The sequence below is a fragment of the Nycticebus coucang genome, chromosome 13, assembly GCF_027406575.1.
Source record: "Nycticebus coucang isolate mNycCou1 chromosome 13, mNycCou1.pri, whole genome shotgun sequence".
NCBI lineage: Eukaryota > Metazoa > Chordata > Mammalia > Primates > Lorisidae > Nycticebus > Nycticebus coucang.
This window is the reverse complement of record NC_069792.1, coordinates 6,486,296-6,503,418: the sequence shown is the minus strand read 5'-3', so window position 1 is coordinate 6,503,418 and position 17,123 is coordinate 6,486,296. Positions and strand designations below refer to the sequence as shown.

The 17,123-nt window shown below is 39.3% G+C and overlaps 1 protein-coding gene and 1 pseudogene across 1 annotated transcript in view; both read right to left on the bottom strand.

Annotated features, from left to right (window-relative positions):
* XKR4 (XK related 4) overlaps window positions 1–17,123 on the bottom strand; it is a 438,409-nt gene that overhangs the window by 339,228 nt on the left and 82,058 nt on the right. The window lies entirely within an intron of this gene.
* Window positions 13,893–13,993, bottom strand: LOC128564122 (uncharacterized; annotated as a pseudogene).

Here is a 17,123-nt window from a genome sequence, read left to right as displayed (position 1 = left end):
CTCCCCGACTGCTAGTGTGTCCACATGTTCCCTGCGTTTCCTTAGCTGCCTTGCTGTGAACAGCAGGCATTCTTTTCTCTTGGTCCTGGGTGCAAAGATTCTCCCACTAACAAGAGACCTGTGTGTGTGTGACCAAGGCAATCTGGAGTCCTGCAGAGAAACACTGCAGCACGGGAACCAAATGAAGGCCCCGAGGAAGCTACAGGAAGCCATGGTGCTTCAAAGCTAGTGAAGAGGCTAATGAAGAGTTGAAACTGAAATGTCAAATCCATGAATGTTCTACACTGTGCCTCACAGATGCAAATTCTCTTAGACCTAAAACAAACATTCTCTGTGGATTAGAGGCTGTGTTATAAATGCTAGTCAAAAAACAAAACAAAAACACACACACACACAAACACACAACTAAGAGAGGCTTATCTTCCATCATAATTACTTCTTTAGTAATCACAGTTCACATAATTGCTTGTTCCCTAGATACTAGCCACTTATTTGGTGACTACATAATTACTGATTATGAATGTAACAATCTATTATTTTATTACTATTATTACTAATTTAGGGATCATCTGTTCCTTTCCAAAAATAAAAAAAGCAGGATATATTATGAAGCACAATTCAGGGTGGAAAAAAATATTTATTCTGTATAAAAGAATTCACGGTTGATTACATCAGATGGAACCGCCCTGATTTTTAAAATGAAATACTGTTTTCAAATTCTTACTGAAATTGTCATCTTTTTTTGCTTAAACATTTTATTAACATAAGTGAGGTCCATGTATATACAGGAATCAAAAGAGAAGACCTTTTAAATCTAAACTATTATTTTCCTGCCTTTTAAGAAAAACTGAAATTAGCATTTTTTAAAGAATTAATATGAGATTCATATGATTAGGTTACACTGTTTGTGTTGGTAAGTCCAAAGTCTGTGTTGCAGTTGAGTTGAGAAGTTTACCCCTACCTACATTGTACCCAAAAGGTGGGAAGTCATTGAGCCCACCCCCACCTTCTTGAATTTAATTATGTTTTTCTTTCATGTGGGCCGGCAGTTGTTACTCTTCTGTTTTTGGATTAGTACTGAGTACTGGGGTGCTTGCTTTTCCATTCTTGAGATACTTTACTTAGGAAAATGTTCTCCAAATCCTTCCAGATAAATGCAGAGGATGCAAATTCTCCCCCTTTTTTATGGATGAATAGTATCCCGGGGTGTACATACATCACAGTTTATCCATTTGGGAGTTGTTGGGCTCTTGGGTTGTTTCCATGTCTTTGTACTTGCAAATTGAGCTGCTGGAAACATTTGAGTACAAATGTCCTTATGGTAAATTTTTTTTTTTTTCTGGGTAGATACCTAGGACGAGGATTGCAGGGCCAAATGGGAGGTTTACTTTTACTTCTTTGAGGATTCGCCATACTTCTTTCCAAAAAGGCTGTACTAGTTTGCAATCCCACCAACACTGCATTAGAGGACCCCTCTCTCCCTACCCCCATCAGCATCTGCAACTTTGGGACCTTTTGATATGGGCCATTCTCACTGGGGTTAGGTGCTATCTCAGAGTGGTTTTGATTTGCACTTCTCTGATGATTAGGGGACGATGAGGATCTTTTGTTAGCCATTCCTCTGTCTTCTTGGGGAAATGTAGTGTTCATGTCGCAATTGCAGCAACAAGAAAAGTAAATAAATGGGACCTGATCAAGTTAAAAAGCTTTGCATAGCTAAGGACATAACCAACACGTCTGCATTATTCTCCGAGGTGAATCAGCCCATGGCCAGCTAGAGTGGGAAAATTGGATCATTGCATTTGCGATTTGCACAACTCACAATTTTGGGGGATACACTGCATATCCAGAACCTCACAGAGATCCTTATTTTGATATAAATAAGAAGCATTTTCCCTTTCAAAAAGATTATAGTTTGGCAATTACCAATGATTTTTGATAGTCAGTGTTATACTCTGGTTTATCAACAATGCCTTTGGCTTTTTTGAGCCTAAGAAGTTTACAGGAATTTAATAATGACCTGGTTGCTTTAGTAAATGAGCAAAGACATGAGGGAGTTAAGTGTCAATTAGCCACTCTTGGTGGAGCCAAACTCTTTTATGCTCTCTTCTGGGAGATTCTACTGTCCATTAATAAGTGAATAATCCGTAATTTTATCTACAGCCATGAGGCACATAATTCTCTTCCTAGAACTACATATTTAACCAGCCACCTTTTACCTAACCACAGAAAGTGACAGGAAACCTTTAAGAGCCCAGATGTCCCTAATTTCCAAATAACACTTAAATATTTACAACTACTTTTCATTAAAAATTCAGCTAGTTCTATTCCTATTATTCTAAATATTGTATTAATGGGCATGCTAGGAAGAAAGCCTTTCATTAGCTTCCGAATTGTCTAGCAATTATTAAAAGATCATTCAAATTATGGTTATTTTCTGTTTGTGTCTATCAGAAAACCCAGTAGATAAGAGGATGACTTCACAAAAGGAAATACATGTATACTGGTTGTATATACTCAAACATATCAATACTAAAAAAATTATACCATATCCTTACATAGCAATAGATGGACTTCAGTCTGAAATGATTTTGCAAATGAGAATGCCTCAAGCAATAAAAAGCAAATTTTCATATTTCTCTGATCCTTTTTTATCAAACTCAGTTATTTAAAAATAAATTGATGGTTGGTGCAGTGGCCCATGCCTATAATCCTAGCACTCTGGTGGGAGGATTGCTTGAGCTCAGGAGTTCGAGACCAGCCTGAGCCTGAGAGAGACTCCTATCTTTACTAAAAATAGAAAAAATTAGCCAGGCATTGTGATGGACTTGTGTAGTCTCAGCTACTCAGGAGGCTGAGGCAGAAGGAGTTTGAGGTTGCTATGAGCTGTGACACCAAGGCATTCTATCTCGGGCTACAAAGTGAGACTCTGTCTCAAATCAATCAATCAATCAATTGATAAATAGATAGATAAATTTACTTCATGTCACTACTTAACAACACAATGTCTCAGATCACCTTATGTGTAAAAACTATTGTTTAGCTATATGCATCTTCTATTTAATAATTTAAAACTAAATCTCCACTGGTAGCAGGTTAGATGAATGGTATTCATTACCAGCATGTTCACTATTGAATATTAAGACATTGATAGTCATACCTTTTTGAAATGAAGTAACCCTTCAGTGGCATATGGTGAAAAATAGAGACATAAATGGCTGGATACTTTTTGGACTGCCCTTGTATTACTATGCTATGACTAGAAATTGCTTGGCGTTAAAAAAAAGACAAAATAGATCTATTCCTGAGAAGAATAATGTCTATAACCTAAACAAAGCTCATGTTCAGATTAGAAGACAGAAGAGTTAAGGTTAACCCTGGGGAAATATATCTTTGGCGATTGTAAAAGTGATGAATGTTTATGGCAATTATCATTAAGATCGGCACCACCCTTATTTAACACGTACCCAATAGTAAAAACCAGTGTGGCACAGAGATTCATACTTAGTTCAGAAATAACAAGAACCAACTTAAATTAGAGCAGATATACACTACCACGGAAGAGAACAGCAGAAAACCACACAATTTCCATTGTCAACTGTCAATGCTTGGAGTTGTCCAGAAAGGTTTGAATAAAATTCTGCCAGCAAAGAGCTTCAGGGAAGCCTGATTCCTGCAACAAGGGAGGCTAAAGGGCAAAATAGCCTGAGTTGCTATCAGTGAGATGGTGGAAACATCAAAACCACTGAGATTTTCAACTCTCAAAAATATCCATGCGATATTTGGTTTTAGCTTGGAGATAGGGAAGGCATCATTCTCTCCCTCACAACATGAAAAAAGCTCAACAAATAGCAAATTAACAACTTTTCTTGAACCTATAAGATCACTGAAGTTGAAGATCGAGGAACCAAGATGAATCTGGGGAGAGGAAAGTGTCCGCAGGGCCCAGCATTTGCTTACCTAGAGCAAATACTATGGGTCTGACAGGAGCTGATAAGAAGATTCAGCTAAAATTTTTTTTTTTTTTTTTACATATCGACAAAGGCTAAATGTGGGCTATCAAAAGGAGTGAAGTCTGAAGGGATGCAGAAGAAGAGGGTTTGCACTCTGGCAGTACTGCTCCCCACAGATCCTATCAGGCATGTGAGAATCCTGAGGAAGCTTCCCTGATGGTGCTGGCTGGGGAGGGCAGCAGTATGAATAGACGCACACAAATACAGTCAAAGGTACAGAAGCAACTCAATTAAGAAATGAAAACCCCCGGGCGGCGCCTGTGGCTCAGTCAGTAGGGCGCCGGCCCCATATACCGAGGGTGGCGGGTTCAAACCCAGCCCCGGCCAAACTGCAACCAAAAAATAGCCGGGCGTTGTGGCGGGCGCCTGTAGTCCCAGCTACTCGGGAGGCTGAGGTAGGAGAATCGCCTAAGCCCAGGAGTTGGAGGTTGCTGTGAGCTGTGTGAGGCCACGGCACTCTACCGAGGGCCATAGAGTGAGACTCTGTCTCTACAAAAAAAAAAAAAGAAATGAAAACCCTGGGCAGCACCTGTGGCTCAGTGGGTGGGGCACCGGCCCCATATACTGAGGGTGGCGAGTTCAAACTCAGCCCCGGCCAAACTACAATAACAACAATAATAATAATAAAAAAATAGCCAGGCATTGTGGCGGGCACCTGTTGTCCCAGCTGCTCGGTAGGCTAAGGCAAGAGAATCACCTAAGCCCAGGGGTTGGAGGTTGCTGTGAGCAATGTGATGCCAGGGCACTCTACCAAGGGCGACAAAATGAGACTCTGTCTCATTAAAAAAAAAAATGAAAACCCTAACAAATACAAACATTGTTACTAATCATTTATATCCTCATATAAATCTGAAAAAAGAAGTTAACCTTCCAAAAAAAAAAAAAAGAAAAATGAAAGCCTTTTCGACAAATGGAAAAATTAGACATCCATAAACAAACCTCACCTCATGTGCAAACACTAGCTCAAGAAAGATTACAAGCTATGTGTTACAAAAGAACACGAAACTACAAAACTTCTAGAAGAAAATACAGGAGGAAAATCTGTGTGACCTTTATTTTTGCAAAGAGTTTTTAGAAATACACCTAAAGTATGATCCATAACAGAAAAATCTGACTTTATCAAAATTTAAAACTTTTTCTCTGTGAAAGACAACATTCAGAGAATAAGAAGACAAGCCAGAGATGGGAAGAAAATATCCACAAATTGTAGATCTGGTGAAGAACTCTTAAAGTAGAAAAATAAGAAAACAAACAACTTGATACATAGCAAAAGCTCTGAGGAGAGGAGACACTTCACCATCACAAAAGAATTACAGTGCTTCACTGTAGCTGCTATTTCCCAACAAGTCAGGCTCTAAGTCCTCTTCCTTTTACCAGGAGACTTCTTCTCCTTTCATCTCCCTCCTCCATCTCTCCCCCAGGTATCTGCCATCACCTCCTGCCCGCAGGGATGCAGCAGGTGAGTAAAAATATTACCTGCCCCTTAGCCTTCGCACTGATGCTCAGACAACCCTTCTAACATGTACACAGATTATTTGCCTGTTTGCTTCACAAATGTTTATCAAATGCCTGCTTCATATCAGGTAGTGTGCACTCAGCTTGGTTAAAACATTTCAGTAAAAATCTCAATAAATGTTTCTGGATAGATAGAGGAAGGAAGGCAGAAAAGAAGGGAAGGAGTTAAGGAGAAAAGATGGGATAGGCAGTGTAAGTATAGAGGCAGGAGGGGAGGGGCGGACAGGGAGCAATCAGGGGGACTCGCAGGGGGCGCGCAGTGTGGGCTGCTGAGGAGCTGAGGGCCTGAGGGAGACACTTCAGAGGAAGAAACAAAGATGTGAGAACCAACCGAGTAATCCTCACAAAGGATGATCTGCAGATTCCAGATGCTTATTTGACAATCAAGCTAAAGAACTAGGATGACATCAGAAAACAGAGCAGGAATGATAAGTAAGACTTGGTTCATTTTCTTAGAATTGCAAATTTTACTCTCAGGAGACATAGGAGCTTGTATCTATTCCTTGAAGAACTACCAATAAGAGTTTAAGTCCAAATTTACATTAAGGCTTTAATTCACTGGGTTCATCAATCAATTTGCATTGATATTACCAAACATTGGCATAATCTATCAATACTACTCTTTGGGAAGGTTGCTGTGATGTGTGCCAGGTAATTTCTTATGCTTGAAAGCAGAATGAACCTCTCTTTCATTGACAAGAAAGCCTGGAGAAATAGAAATATACAAAAATATATGACATTGTTGTACAAATACACATAGTCATACTAGAAAAATGTCTCCCAAGTTCTTTTGGCTACATTGACTCACTTGAGCCATAGCAGCAAAAGAGGTGCTCAGGGAATGAGTCATCTCTTCAATAAAATAGCAAGGAAGCCTTCATTAGAGCCATCAGTCATGCATATTCATTTTCTTTGCCAAAGACTTGAATGTGCCAGCTGCATATCCATCCAGTTCATGCACATTCACATAAAGGTATATTCACACACCGCTCCATGCAGCCATCCCCATACAGATAATCTCTAATTGATGAGTGGTCAACAAATGCTGGAAAATGTGCTGCCATTGGCGGTCATTATAAAGTGCCTTCTGTCTCATGAATCTTTTTAACTATCCAATCTAAAATGATTTAGTTCATTTGAACTAGCATATAATTCAAATAGAAGGGTTTATAATCCATGTGTTGACATCAAGATATAGCTCATTATGCATATAATTATAATACTATTGTGTTTAAACATCACTGCATAAAAGGAATGACTATAATTAAGGTCTTCCAGAAAAACTGGTTATTCTCGTTTCTGCTAGAAAGATAAACTCTTCTATACTATAAAGACTATTTGAAAATTTCCAGTTTTCATTAAAAAAAGATCATATTTAAGTATGTAATTTTATAATAATATGATATTAATGGAAATAGCACAGACAATAAATAAGCAAGAGTAAAGCTGAAAGTCTTCCCACAATGTTTCAATGCACCAACCACACTTAGCTGTTTATTGCCATCCATTCTGTACTATTGCTGCACATCCAAGAAGCCAAAGCAAAGCTGTCTTATTACCTAGGCAACAAAAATACACTCACACAATTTCTCAGTAAAAATGTAGAGAATATGCTGCGCCGCAGGGAACTCCGTAAGAGCTGCGCCGCAACTGTGATGGGCGCCTGCCTGGACCTCGGTAAGAGGTGTGCCATGACCCATTGACCCGTGACCCCGCACCCGCCAGGCCTCCACACGCCCTGACCAGGAACTGCAGGAGCCACGCAACCCCGCGTCCTCCTTCCTGTACCCTCCCTGTTGCCACACCAGCCCGCTGGTCTGGCCAGGGACCCTGGTAACCGGGCACTCTCTGGAGCTCTCCCTGCCTATGCACGGAGCCCTTCTCCTGTCCAGAGACTGCTGGAGCCTTGGACCCTCTGTGCCAAAGTCACTGGGCACCACGCATTCCCAGAAACGTGTGTACCACCCTCCGCCCTGTTGCTGGATCTGGGTGTGTCACACTCCAGAGATGCTTCCACAACCAGAACTCCCTGGCTGGGACAGCCCCAAAGGAACTACACAGGGTCACTCCCTACAAAGGTCTGGCAACAATAGAGTGATCCTGCTGGGGTCTAATCTTGGAGAGACACCTCCCCAACTCTGAGGACAGCCAGAGGCAATGGTGAAAAACAATCATGAGGTAAAATCAACAGAAAAACTCTGACAATATGAATAATCAGATTAGATCAACTCCCCGCAAGGATCAATGGGCAGACACAGCACAAGATCCCATGCACAAACAAATAGCTGAGATGTCAGAAATCGAATTCAGAATCTGGATAGCAAATAAGATTGAATTAGAATCCCAAACAGTAACCCAAAAGATATCTTAAGAATTCAACAAATTCAAAGACCAAATGACCAAAGATTTTGACACATTGAGACAAGAAGTTGCAGCCCTCAAAGATCTGAGAAACACAGTAGAATCCCTCAGTAAGAGAATGGAGCAAGCAGAAGAAAGGATTTCTGACACTGAAGACAAAGCTTTCAAACACTCCCAAACTCGCAAAGAGGAAGAGAAATGGAGGGCAAAAACACTCTCTCAGAGAGCTCTGGGATAATTGGAAGAAAACCAATATTCATCTTATAGGGATCCCCGAAAGTGGCTTCAGAAGGCAGAGTCTCTTCTCTATGAGATTATGAAGGAGAAATTTCCAGACATGCCAAGAGATTCTGAAATTCAGATAGCAGACAGTTTCAGAACTCTAGCATGACTCAACCCAAATAAGACATCCCCCAGACACATCATAATCAATTTCACTAAAGTTAATATGAAGGAGAAAATTCTGAAAGCAACCAGAGGAAAGAAAACCATCACCTACAAGGGCAAGAATATTAGAATAACTGCAGATCTCTCTGCTGAAACCTTTCAAGCTAGAAGAGGATGGTCATCGACTTTTAATCTCCTAAAACAAAATAACTTTCAACCCACGATCCTGTACCCAGCTAAACTGAGTTTCATTTATGATGGAGAAATTAAATACTTCAATGACATTCACATGTTGAAGAAATTTGCCATAACTAAACTACCTCTCAAGGACTTTCTCAGACCTATCCTCCATAAAGACCAGAGTAATGATCCACCACAAAAGTAAACCCACCTAGAAAATTTTGATCAAATTTCAACTTCCACAGTCAGAAAAGGATTAAAAATATCCACCAGACTCTCAAAAGGCTTATCGATAGCCTCAATTAATGTGAATGGTTTAAATTGTCCTCTAAAGAGGCACAAGTTGGCTGACTGGATACAAAAACTCAAGCCAGATATCTGCTGCATACAAGAATCGCATCTTACATTAAAAGACAAATACAGACTCAAGGCGAAGGGATGGTCATCTATACTCCAGGCAAATGGAAAGCAGAAAAAAGTAGGCATTGCAATCCTATTCGCAGATGCAATAGGCTTTAAACCAACTGAAATAAGGAAGGATAAGGATGGACGCTTCATATTTGTTAAAGATAATACTCAATATGATGAGATTTCAATTATTAATATTTATGCATCCAACCAGAATGCACCTCAATTTACAAGAGAAACTCTAACAGACATGAGCAACTTGATTTCCTCCAGTTCCATAGTAGTTGGAGAATTTAACACTCCTTTTGCAGTGCTAGATAGATCCTCCAAGAAGAAGCTAAGCAAAGAAATTTTAGATTTAAACGTAACCATTCAACATCTAGACTTAACAGAAATATACAGAACATTTCATCCCAACAAAACTGAATACACATTCTTCTCATCAGCCCACGGAACATACTCCAAAATTGACCACATCCTAGGCCACAAATCTAACCTCAGCAAATTTAAAAAGATATAAATTATTCCTTGCATCTTCTCAGACCATCATGGAATAAAAGTTGAACTCAATAACAACAGGAATCTGCATACCCATACAAAAACATGAAAGCTAAATAACCTTATGCTGAAGGATAGATGGGTTATAAATGAGATTAAGAAGGAAATCACCAAATTTTTGGAATAAAACAACAATTAAGACACAAATTATCAGAACCTCTGTGATACTGCAAAGGCAGTCCTAAGAGGGAAATTTATAGCACTACAAGCCTTCCTCAAGAAAACGGAAAGAGAGGAAGTTAATAGCTTAATGGGATATCTCAAGCAACTGGAGAAGGAAGAACATTCCAACTCCAAACCCAGCAGAAGAAAAGAAATAACCAAAATCAGAGCAGAATTAAATGAAATTGAAAACAAAAGAATTATACAACAGATCAATAAATCCAAAAGTTGGTTTTTTTAAAAGATCAATAAAATAGATAAACCTTTGGCCAACCTAACCAGGAAAAAAAGAGAAAAATCTCTCATTTCATCAATCAGAAATGGTAAAGATGAAATAACAACAGGCCCCTCAGAAATTCAAAAAATCCTTAATGAATATTACAAGAAACTTTATTTTCAGAAATATGAAAATCTGAAGGAAATCGACCAATACTTGGAAGTACACCACCTACCAAGACTTAGCCAGAACAAAGTGGAAATGTTGAACAGGCCTAATCAAGTTCTGAAATAGCATCAACTATACAAAATCTCCCTAAAAAGAAAAGCCCAGGACCAGATGCCTTTACATCAGAATTCTACCAAACCTTTAAAGAATAACTAGTACCTATACTACTAACCCTCTTCCAAAATATAGAAAAAGAAGGACTATTACCTAACTCATTCTATGAAGCAAACATCACCTTGATCCCCAAACCAGGGAAAGACCCAACAAGAAAAGAAAATTATACACCAATATCACTAATGAATATTGATGCTGAAATACTCAATAAGATCCTAACAAACAGAATCCAACAACACATCAAAAAAATTATACACCATGACCAAGTGGGATTTATCCCAGGCTCTCAAGGCTGGTTCAATATACATAAATCTATAAATGTAATTCAGCACATAAACTAAAAAATAAGGACCATATGAATCTTTCAATTGATGCAGAAAAAGCTTTTGATAATATCCAGCATCGCTTCATGATCAGAACACTTAAGAAAATTTGTATGAAGGGACATCTCTTAAACTAATAGAGGCCATCTATAGCAAACCCACAGCCAATAATGTATTGAATGGAGTTAAATTGAAATTATTTCCACTTAGATCAGGAACAAGGCAAGGTTGCCCATTGTCTCCATTGCTCTTTAACATTGTAATGGAAGTTTTAGCCATTGCAACTAGGGAAGAAAAGGTGATCAAGGGTATCCACATAGGGTCAGAAGACATCAAACCATCACTCTTCGCAGATGATATGATTGTATATCTGGAAAACACTAGGGATTCTACTACAAAACTTTTAGAAGTGATCAAGAAATACAGCAATGTCTCAGGCTACAAAATCAACTCCCATAAATCTGTAGCCTTCATATATACCAACAATAACCAAGTCGAAAAAACAGTCAAGGACTCTATTCCTTTCACTGTAGGGCCAAAGAAGATGAAATACTTGGGAGTATACCTAACAAAGGATGTGAAATATGTCTACAAAGAGAACTATGAAACTTTAAGAAAAGAAATAGCTGAAGATGTTAACAAATGGAAAAACATACCACGCTCATGGCTGGGAAGAATCAACATTGTTAAAATGTCTATACTACCCAAAGCAATATATAATTTTAATGCAATTCCTATTAAAGCTCCATTGTTATACTTTGTTTTATGTGGAATCAGAAAAAACCTCGAATAGCCAAAACATTACTCAGCAATAAAAACAAAGCAGGAGGAATCACGCTACTAGACCTGAGACTGTACTATAAATCAAGGGTGATCAAAACCTCGTGGTACTGGCACAAAAACAGAGAAGTAGATGTCTGGAACAGAATAGAGAACCAGGAGATAAATCCAGCTACTTACTGTTATTTGATCTTTGACAAGCCAATTAAAAACATTCAATGGGGAAAAGATTCCCTATTTAACAAATGCTGCTGGGTGAACTGACTGGTGATCTGTAAAAGATTGAAACTGGACCCGCACCTTTCACCATTAACTAAGATAGACTCTCACTGGATAAAAGATTTAAGCTTAAGACATGAAATTATAAAAGTACTTGAAGAAAGTGCAGGGAAAACTCTTGAAGGAATCGGCCTGGGTGAATATTTTATGAGGAGGACTCCCCAGGCAATTGAAGCAGTATCAAAAATACATTACTGGGACCTGATCAAACTAAAAAGCTTCTGCACAGCCAAGAACGTAGTAAGTAAAGCAAGCAGACACCCCTCAGAATGGGAGAAAATATTTGCAGTTTATACCTCCGATGAAAGTTTAATAACCAGAATCCACGGAGAACTCAAACGTATTAGCAAGAAAAGAACAAGTGATCCCATCTCAGTGTGGGCAAGGGACTTGAAGAGAAAATTCTCTAAAGAAGACAGATGTATGATCTACAAACACATGAAAAAAAAGCTCATCATCCTTATTCATCAGAGAAATGCAAATCAAAACGACTTTGAGATATCACCTAACCCCAGTAAGAGTAGCCCACATAACAAGATCCCAAAACCAGAGATGTTGGCATGGATGTGGAGAAAAAAGGCTGGTGGGAATGCACACTAATATGTTTCTTTTGTAAGGATGTTTGGAGAATACTTAGAGACCTAAAAGTAGACCTGCCATTCCATCCTATAATTCCTTTACAAGGTTTATACCCAGAAGACCCAAAATCACAACATAACAAAGACATCTATACTGGAATGTTTATTGCCACCCAATTCATAATTGCTAAGTCATGGAAGAAGCCCAAGTGCCCATCGACCCACGAATGGACTAGCAAATTGTGGTACATGTATACCATGGATTATTATGCAGCCTTAAAGAAAGATGGAGACTTTACCTCTTTCATGTTTACATGGATGGAGCTGGAACATATTCTTCTTAGCAAAGTATCTCAGGAATGGAAGAAAAAGTATCCAATGTACTCAGCCCTACTATGAAGCTAATTTATAGCTTTCACATGAAGGCTATAACCCAACTATACCAGAAGACTATGGGGAAAGGGCCAAGGAACAGGAAGGGAGGGGGGAGGTTACGGTGGAGGGAGGGTAATGGGTGGGGCCACACCTACGGTGCATCTTAGACTGGGTACAGGCGAAACTTACTAAAGGCAGAATACAAATGTCTACATACAATAACTAAGAAAATGCCATGAAGGGTACGTGGAACAGTTTGATGAGAATATTTCAGATTGTATATGAAACCAGCACATTGTATCCCTTGATTGCACTAATGTACACAGCTATGATTTAACAATAAAAAAAAAAATAGTAAAACTTTAAAAATTAAATGGCGGGGATGGTTTACAATTCTGTGAATATAATAAAAGCCACTGAATTGTACACTTTAAATGAGTGAATTATATGGTAGATGAATTATATATCAATGGCTCAATTAAAAAGAAAAACCAATAAGAAAAAAAAAATGTAGAGAATAAATACTCTATCTCAAACTAGCCGTGCTTTTTACATTTATAGATCTGAATGCAAAGCTGAACTTACTCCCTCAAGCTTTTCAAAAAGTTCATTAATGTACTTCAGATTTTAAAAGTATCAATCATTAGAGGCTACAGATTACTTTCTAATGATTAGCAGGACCACACAAAAGCCATGAATAGGAAGAAATCAGCACATGGATAGCAACCTGAAATCGTGAGAGACGGCCTATGTAGGGGGTCAAAGAATACCCCTCTTGCTAAAATCAGAGAACTTTAGGACTGAAAGGGAATTTGAGAAGCTTCACATGTCACCACTGGCACACAGAAGCATTCACCAGCCAGGGAATGCAGTGCTCATCTCAAGAGCATTAACCTGCTTTATTTTAAAGTTTCTACGGTAGATATTCCAAATATTGTTTGAATATTCAATTTACAGTTTTTATTGTCGGGATTTTTTTCTCCTAACAAACACTGACTCTCTACTATGTATCAATGTCTAAGCCCGTCATTTCTAGCTCATTCTGCTATATTTAAGTCCACTTCTGCTTTGCCAATTTTTTAGAGAACCTAAGAACAGATTCTTACTAACAGTCATATTTCTTTGGTGCACAGATAAATCCGCTTAACCACACCACAGCCCACCAGTGGCAAGACCCAAACACGTGACTGATCTGAGTTCTGTGCTACTGAGAGGGTTGTCTCCGGCCATCTTGGGGAAAGAGGCAGCTGGAGCAAGATAGGACCTACAGGAGTGGCTACTTTCAACATGCAGAACCAGGTCTCTGAGACAGGGGCGGGTTCCAAAAGGCTGCTCTGTCTCCTAGTCTTTAAGTTGTATATGAGGAAATGAAGGGCAAAAGAATTGTATTAATTTTCTTTCTTTTTTTTTTTTTTTAAATATGGAACGCTTCACGAATTTGCGTGTCATCCTTGCGCAGGGGCCATGCTAATCTGTATTAATTTTCTAAGGTCACAAGACTAGTCAGCCACTGTCAGAACCGAGGTCGTCTAGACCTGATGGTCAGTTGAGGACTCTTTTGTCCACCACAGCCTACAAGCTCAGGATGTTTGCCCAGGAAAACACAAGATGGAATGGCAGAAGACAGCTGCTGCTGGCCAGGCTCAGGAGCTATTTGAATCATGATAGTAGTAAATAATTATAGGAAACACTATTTCTATCCTAAAATATGATAGGCACTATACTACATACTTGATGTTCATTATCTATTTTAACCTTCACCATAACTCAAGGAATTAGGTGATATCACCATATTACAGGGGAGGAGACTGAGGCATAGCATTTAAGCTGTTAGCCCAAGATCACACAGGAGTTGGTAGGGGGATCTTTGAATCTGCCCAGCTAGGTTGTTTAACATATGTAAGCTATTATTACTTGAGCAAGCTTAATACTTGACCAAGAAAGACAAGGAGAGGATTGAATTGTATGACCTTTAAGAACCCTTCCACTTGTGCAATGAAGGAATAACATTCTTTGCTTTGTAGCAGTTTTCCTAGAAGGCCTCTGATGCTTCTTACCATTACATCTATTTTCATGCACAGGAGCACAAGAATGTGTATGACCTTGGAAAAACCAGAGGGCAATGAAAAAATTGCTGACAGTGAGCTCTCGTTCTAAGAAATCACTGCTGTTAAAGGGATTTGTTTCAATCCTTGATGATGTAAATTTTGGAGCACCTCCACAGGGAAGTGGGGTCCCTAAGAAAGACGAACCTGTCATGGTGGGACATGAGTCCTTGGCTGCCTACACTGCTCTGGCTAGTGGGATATGAGGGAAAGAAATGAAGCTCAGGAGGGAAGCTGTGGACATCACACTTTTAAAAAGCCAGCTTTCTAGAGAACAACCATGAAAAAGGCAAAACAAATAGAACCATCTCAAATTTCACAAAAGCCATGCCAAAAACCCAAATCCACTGGGAAGAAGCACTGTGACATTTCTAACTCTGAGCAATGACATCTCTTCAGCTGGTATGAGTGGACACTGCCTGCAAGGAAGGACAGTAAGAACATGTCTTCCCCCATGATCGCATTAATGTACACAGCTATGATTTAATTAAAAACAAACAAACAAAAAAGACACGTCTCCTCCTGCCCGCTCTGGGACACACAGAGCTAACTCAGGCTGGGGAACACACGCTCCTGAGGCCACCAGAAGAGCCATGCAGGAGTTAGTTTTATGAGGAGATTCGGATTAGGCATGGATTCCTTCCTGATATTCTCATGTGCTGCCACACTTGAGTTCCGCCTGAGAGATGAGCTGTGTTTGAGACAGGCCCCTGGGTGGAAGCCCAGTACGTCACTGTTATATGGTGTCCCTAGGCATGTAAGGGTCCAGTTGTCTTGTAGTTAAGAAGGATAAACCATTGATTGACATCTCTGCTTGTGGTAATCTGAAAATTATTATGCAATTATACTGGGTATTTTGTAATTTGACTGAGCACAAATTTGCCTGGTGGTAATTTATCTGAGATAGATGTTGGTGTGAATGAGGTAGGGAGTGAGATAACTGATTGGCCCTGCCACAGTTCAACCCATTGCCATCCTCCTTGGCTCCTCAGCCTCCTGAAATCATGAAACCATTATTTATGTGTAGAGAAAAAAAAAAAAACACAGCCATCTTCTGGGAGAAATTTTCAATAGATATGAAAGTATATCAAGGTGTATCTGAACCTTCTGAACAGGAAACATGTGAAATCAGGTCATATCAGAGTCAAAAGCTGGTCCATATTTGAGAATTTGGACATTTACAAAGGTCTGTGGGAACAATCCTTGTGAATATCTCACACCTACAGATCAAGAAGGATGGGCTTCATTCTGTGCTTCCAAAACCTGACAATCAGAATGAACTGGGTAGCTCCCATTAATACACACGCCCACACTCACAAGCACCAGTGCCCGGCCTTGTGAGTGGAATTCCCCAGCATCCAATGGAGTGGACTCCACCTCTCAGCATGACTCTTCTGGAGGTAGCATCTGGGAACTGTGATGGGATGCAAGGCTGGCACAGGAGCTCTATTGTGAACTCTTTTGGGGACAACTACTGTATCTATGTGGCAGGGCTCACACCCCAACCCAGGATGCTGTATGCATAGAACATGTACTTCTCAGCTCCTTAAAAAGTCAGGTAATATACTCCACATGCCAGAGATAAATGTTAGTGATCATGCACAACTTGTTCTATTTCATTCTGACAATATGGATCTGCATTTTGTTATAGGCCTCCTGCATAGCTACGATTTATTTCATTAGGTAACTTAGAAAGAGCACGTGTGCTTCTCTCAAGCTTTAGGAGGGAGTCTCAACTCCATTATCTCCTGAGTACAGAGAGAAAAAAAGCTCACATTTTTGTAGATGTTAAGAACTTCATTCTCTAGAGTGTGACATGACTAGTAAGTGACTTAACCTACTTCCTCTAGTTATGGTAGCTTGCTGAGTGGGGTCTTCCATCCCCAAATACCTAAGTGTGCATTTTCCTTAGAATTTAATGTACCACTCACATAATAGGTGTATGATTATTTTAGTTAATTACCATTTGCTTTAAATATTTTTGCACATGGGTTGGTCTTTCTTAGTTACAAGTGACTCACAGGCAGGTCATTTCTTTGTAATAAAACCTAAACTAGAACAACATGAAGCTTAATGATTTATTTCTGTCTGACAGTGCTGAAGTTCTTCTCTCTATCTCCATGACAGTGGCCTGACCGTTAAGGAAGCTGAAATTCTGTAGAGGATGAATTTCTCCATGGGACTGACATAATTCTGAACATGTAGCAAAGTGCCTAACCAAGTCTTCTTAAGTTGTTGAATGACCAAGCATAAATCTTGATTATTTCAGCAAGAATTTTCAGTTTCAAAATTGGACATTTAAAAATCTAGTCAACATTCATACTTGTCAAGTAGCTGCATCTCTAACCAGGGCAGCCGGTCTTTGGAAGCTAGAGATTATATTATTCTTATATTACTATAACCTTCCAAAATTGACTCCAAAGAAATCAAAGTATTGCATATAAAACTGCTTCCTGACCAAGCCAATTTTTACTAACTATTTCAGTTACAAACCATAAGCTACCCCTAAAAATATCTTAAACCGTCAGGTGAACATTGGG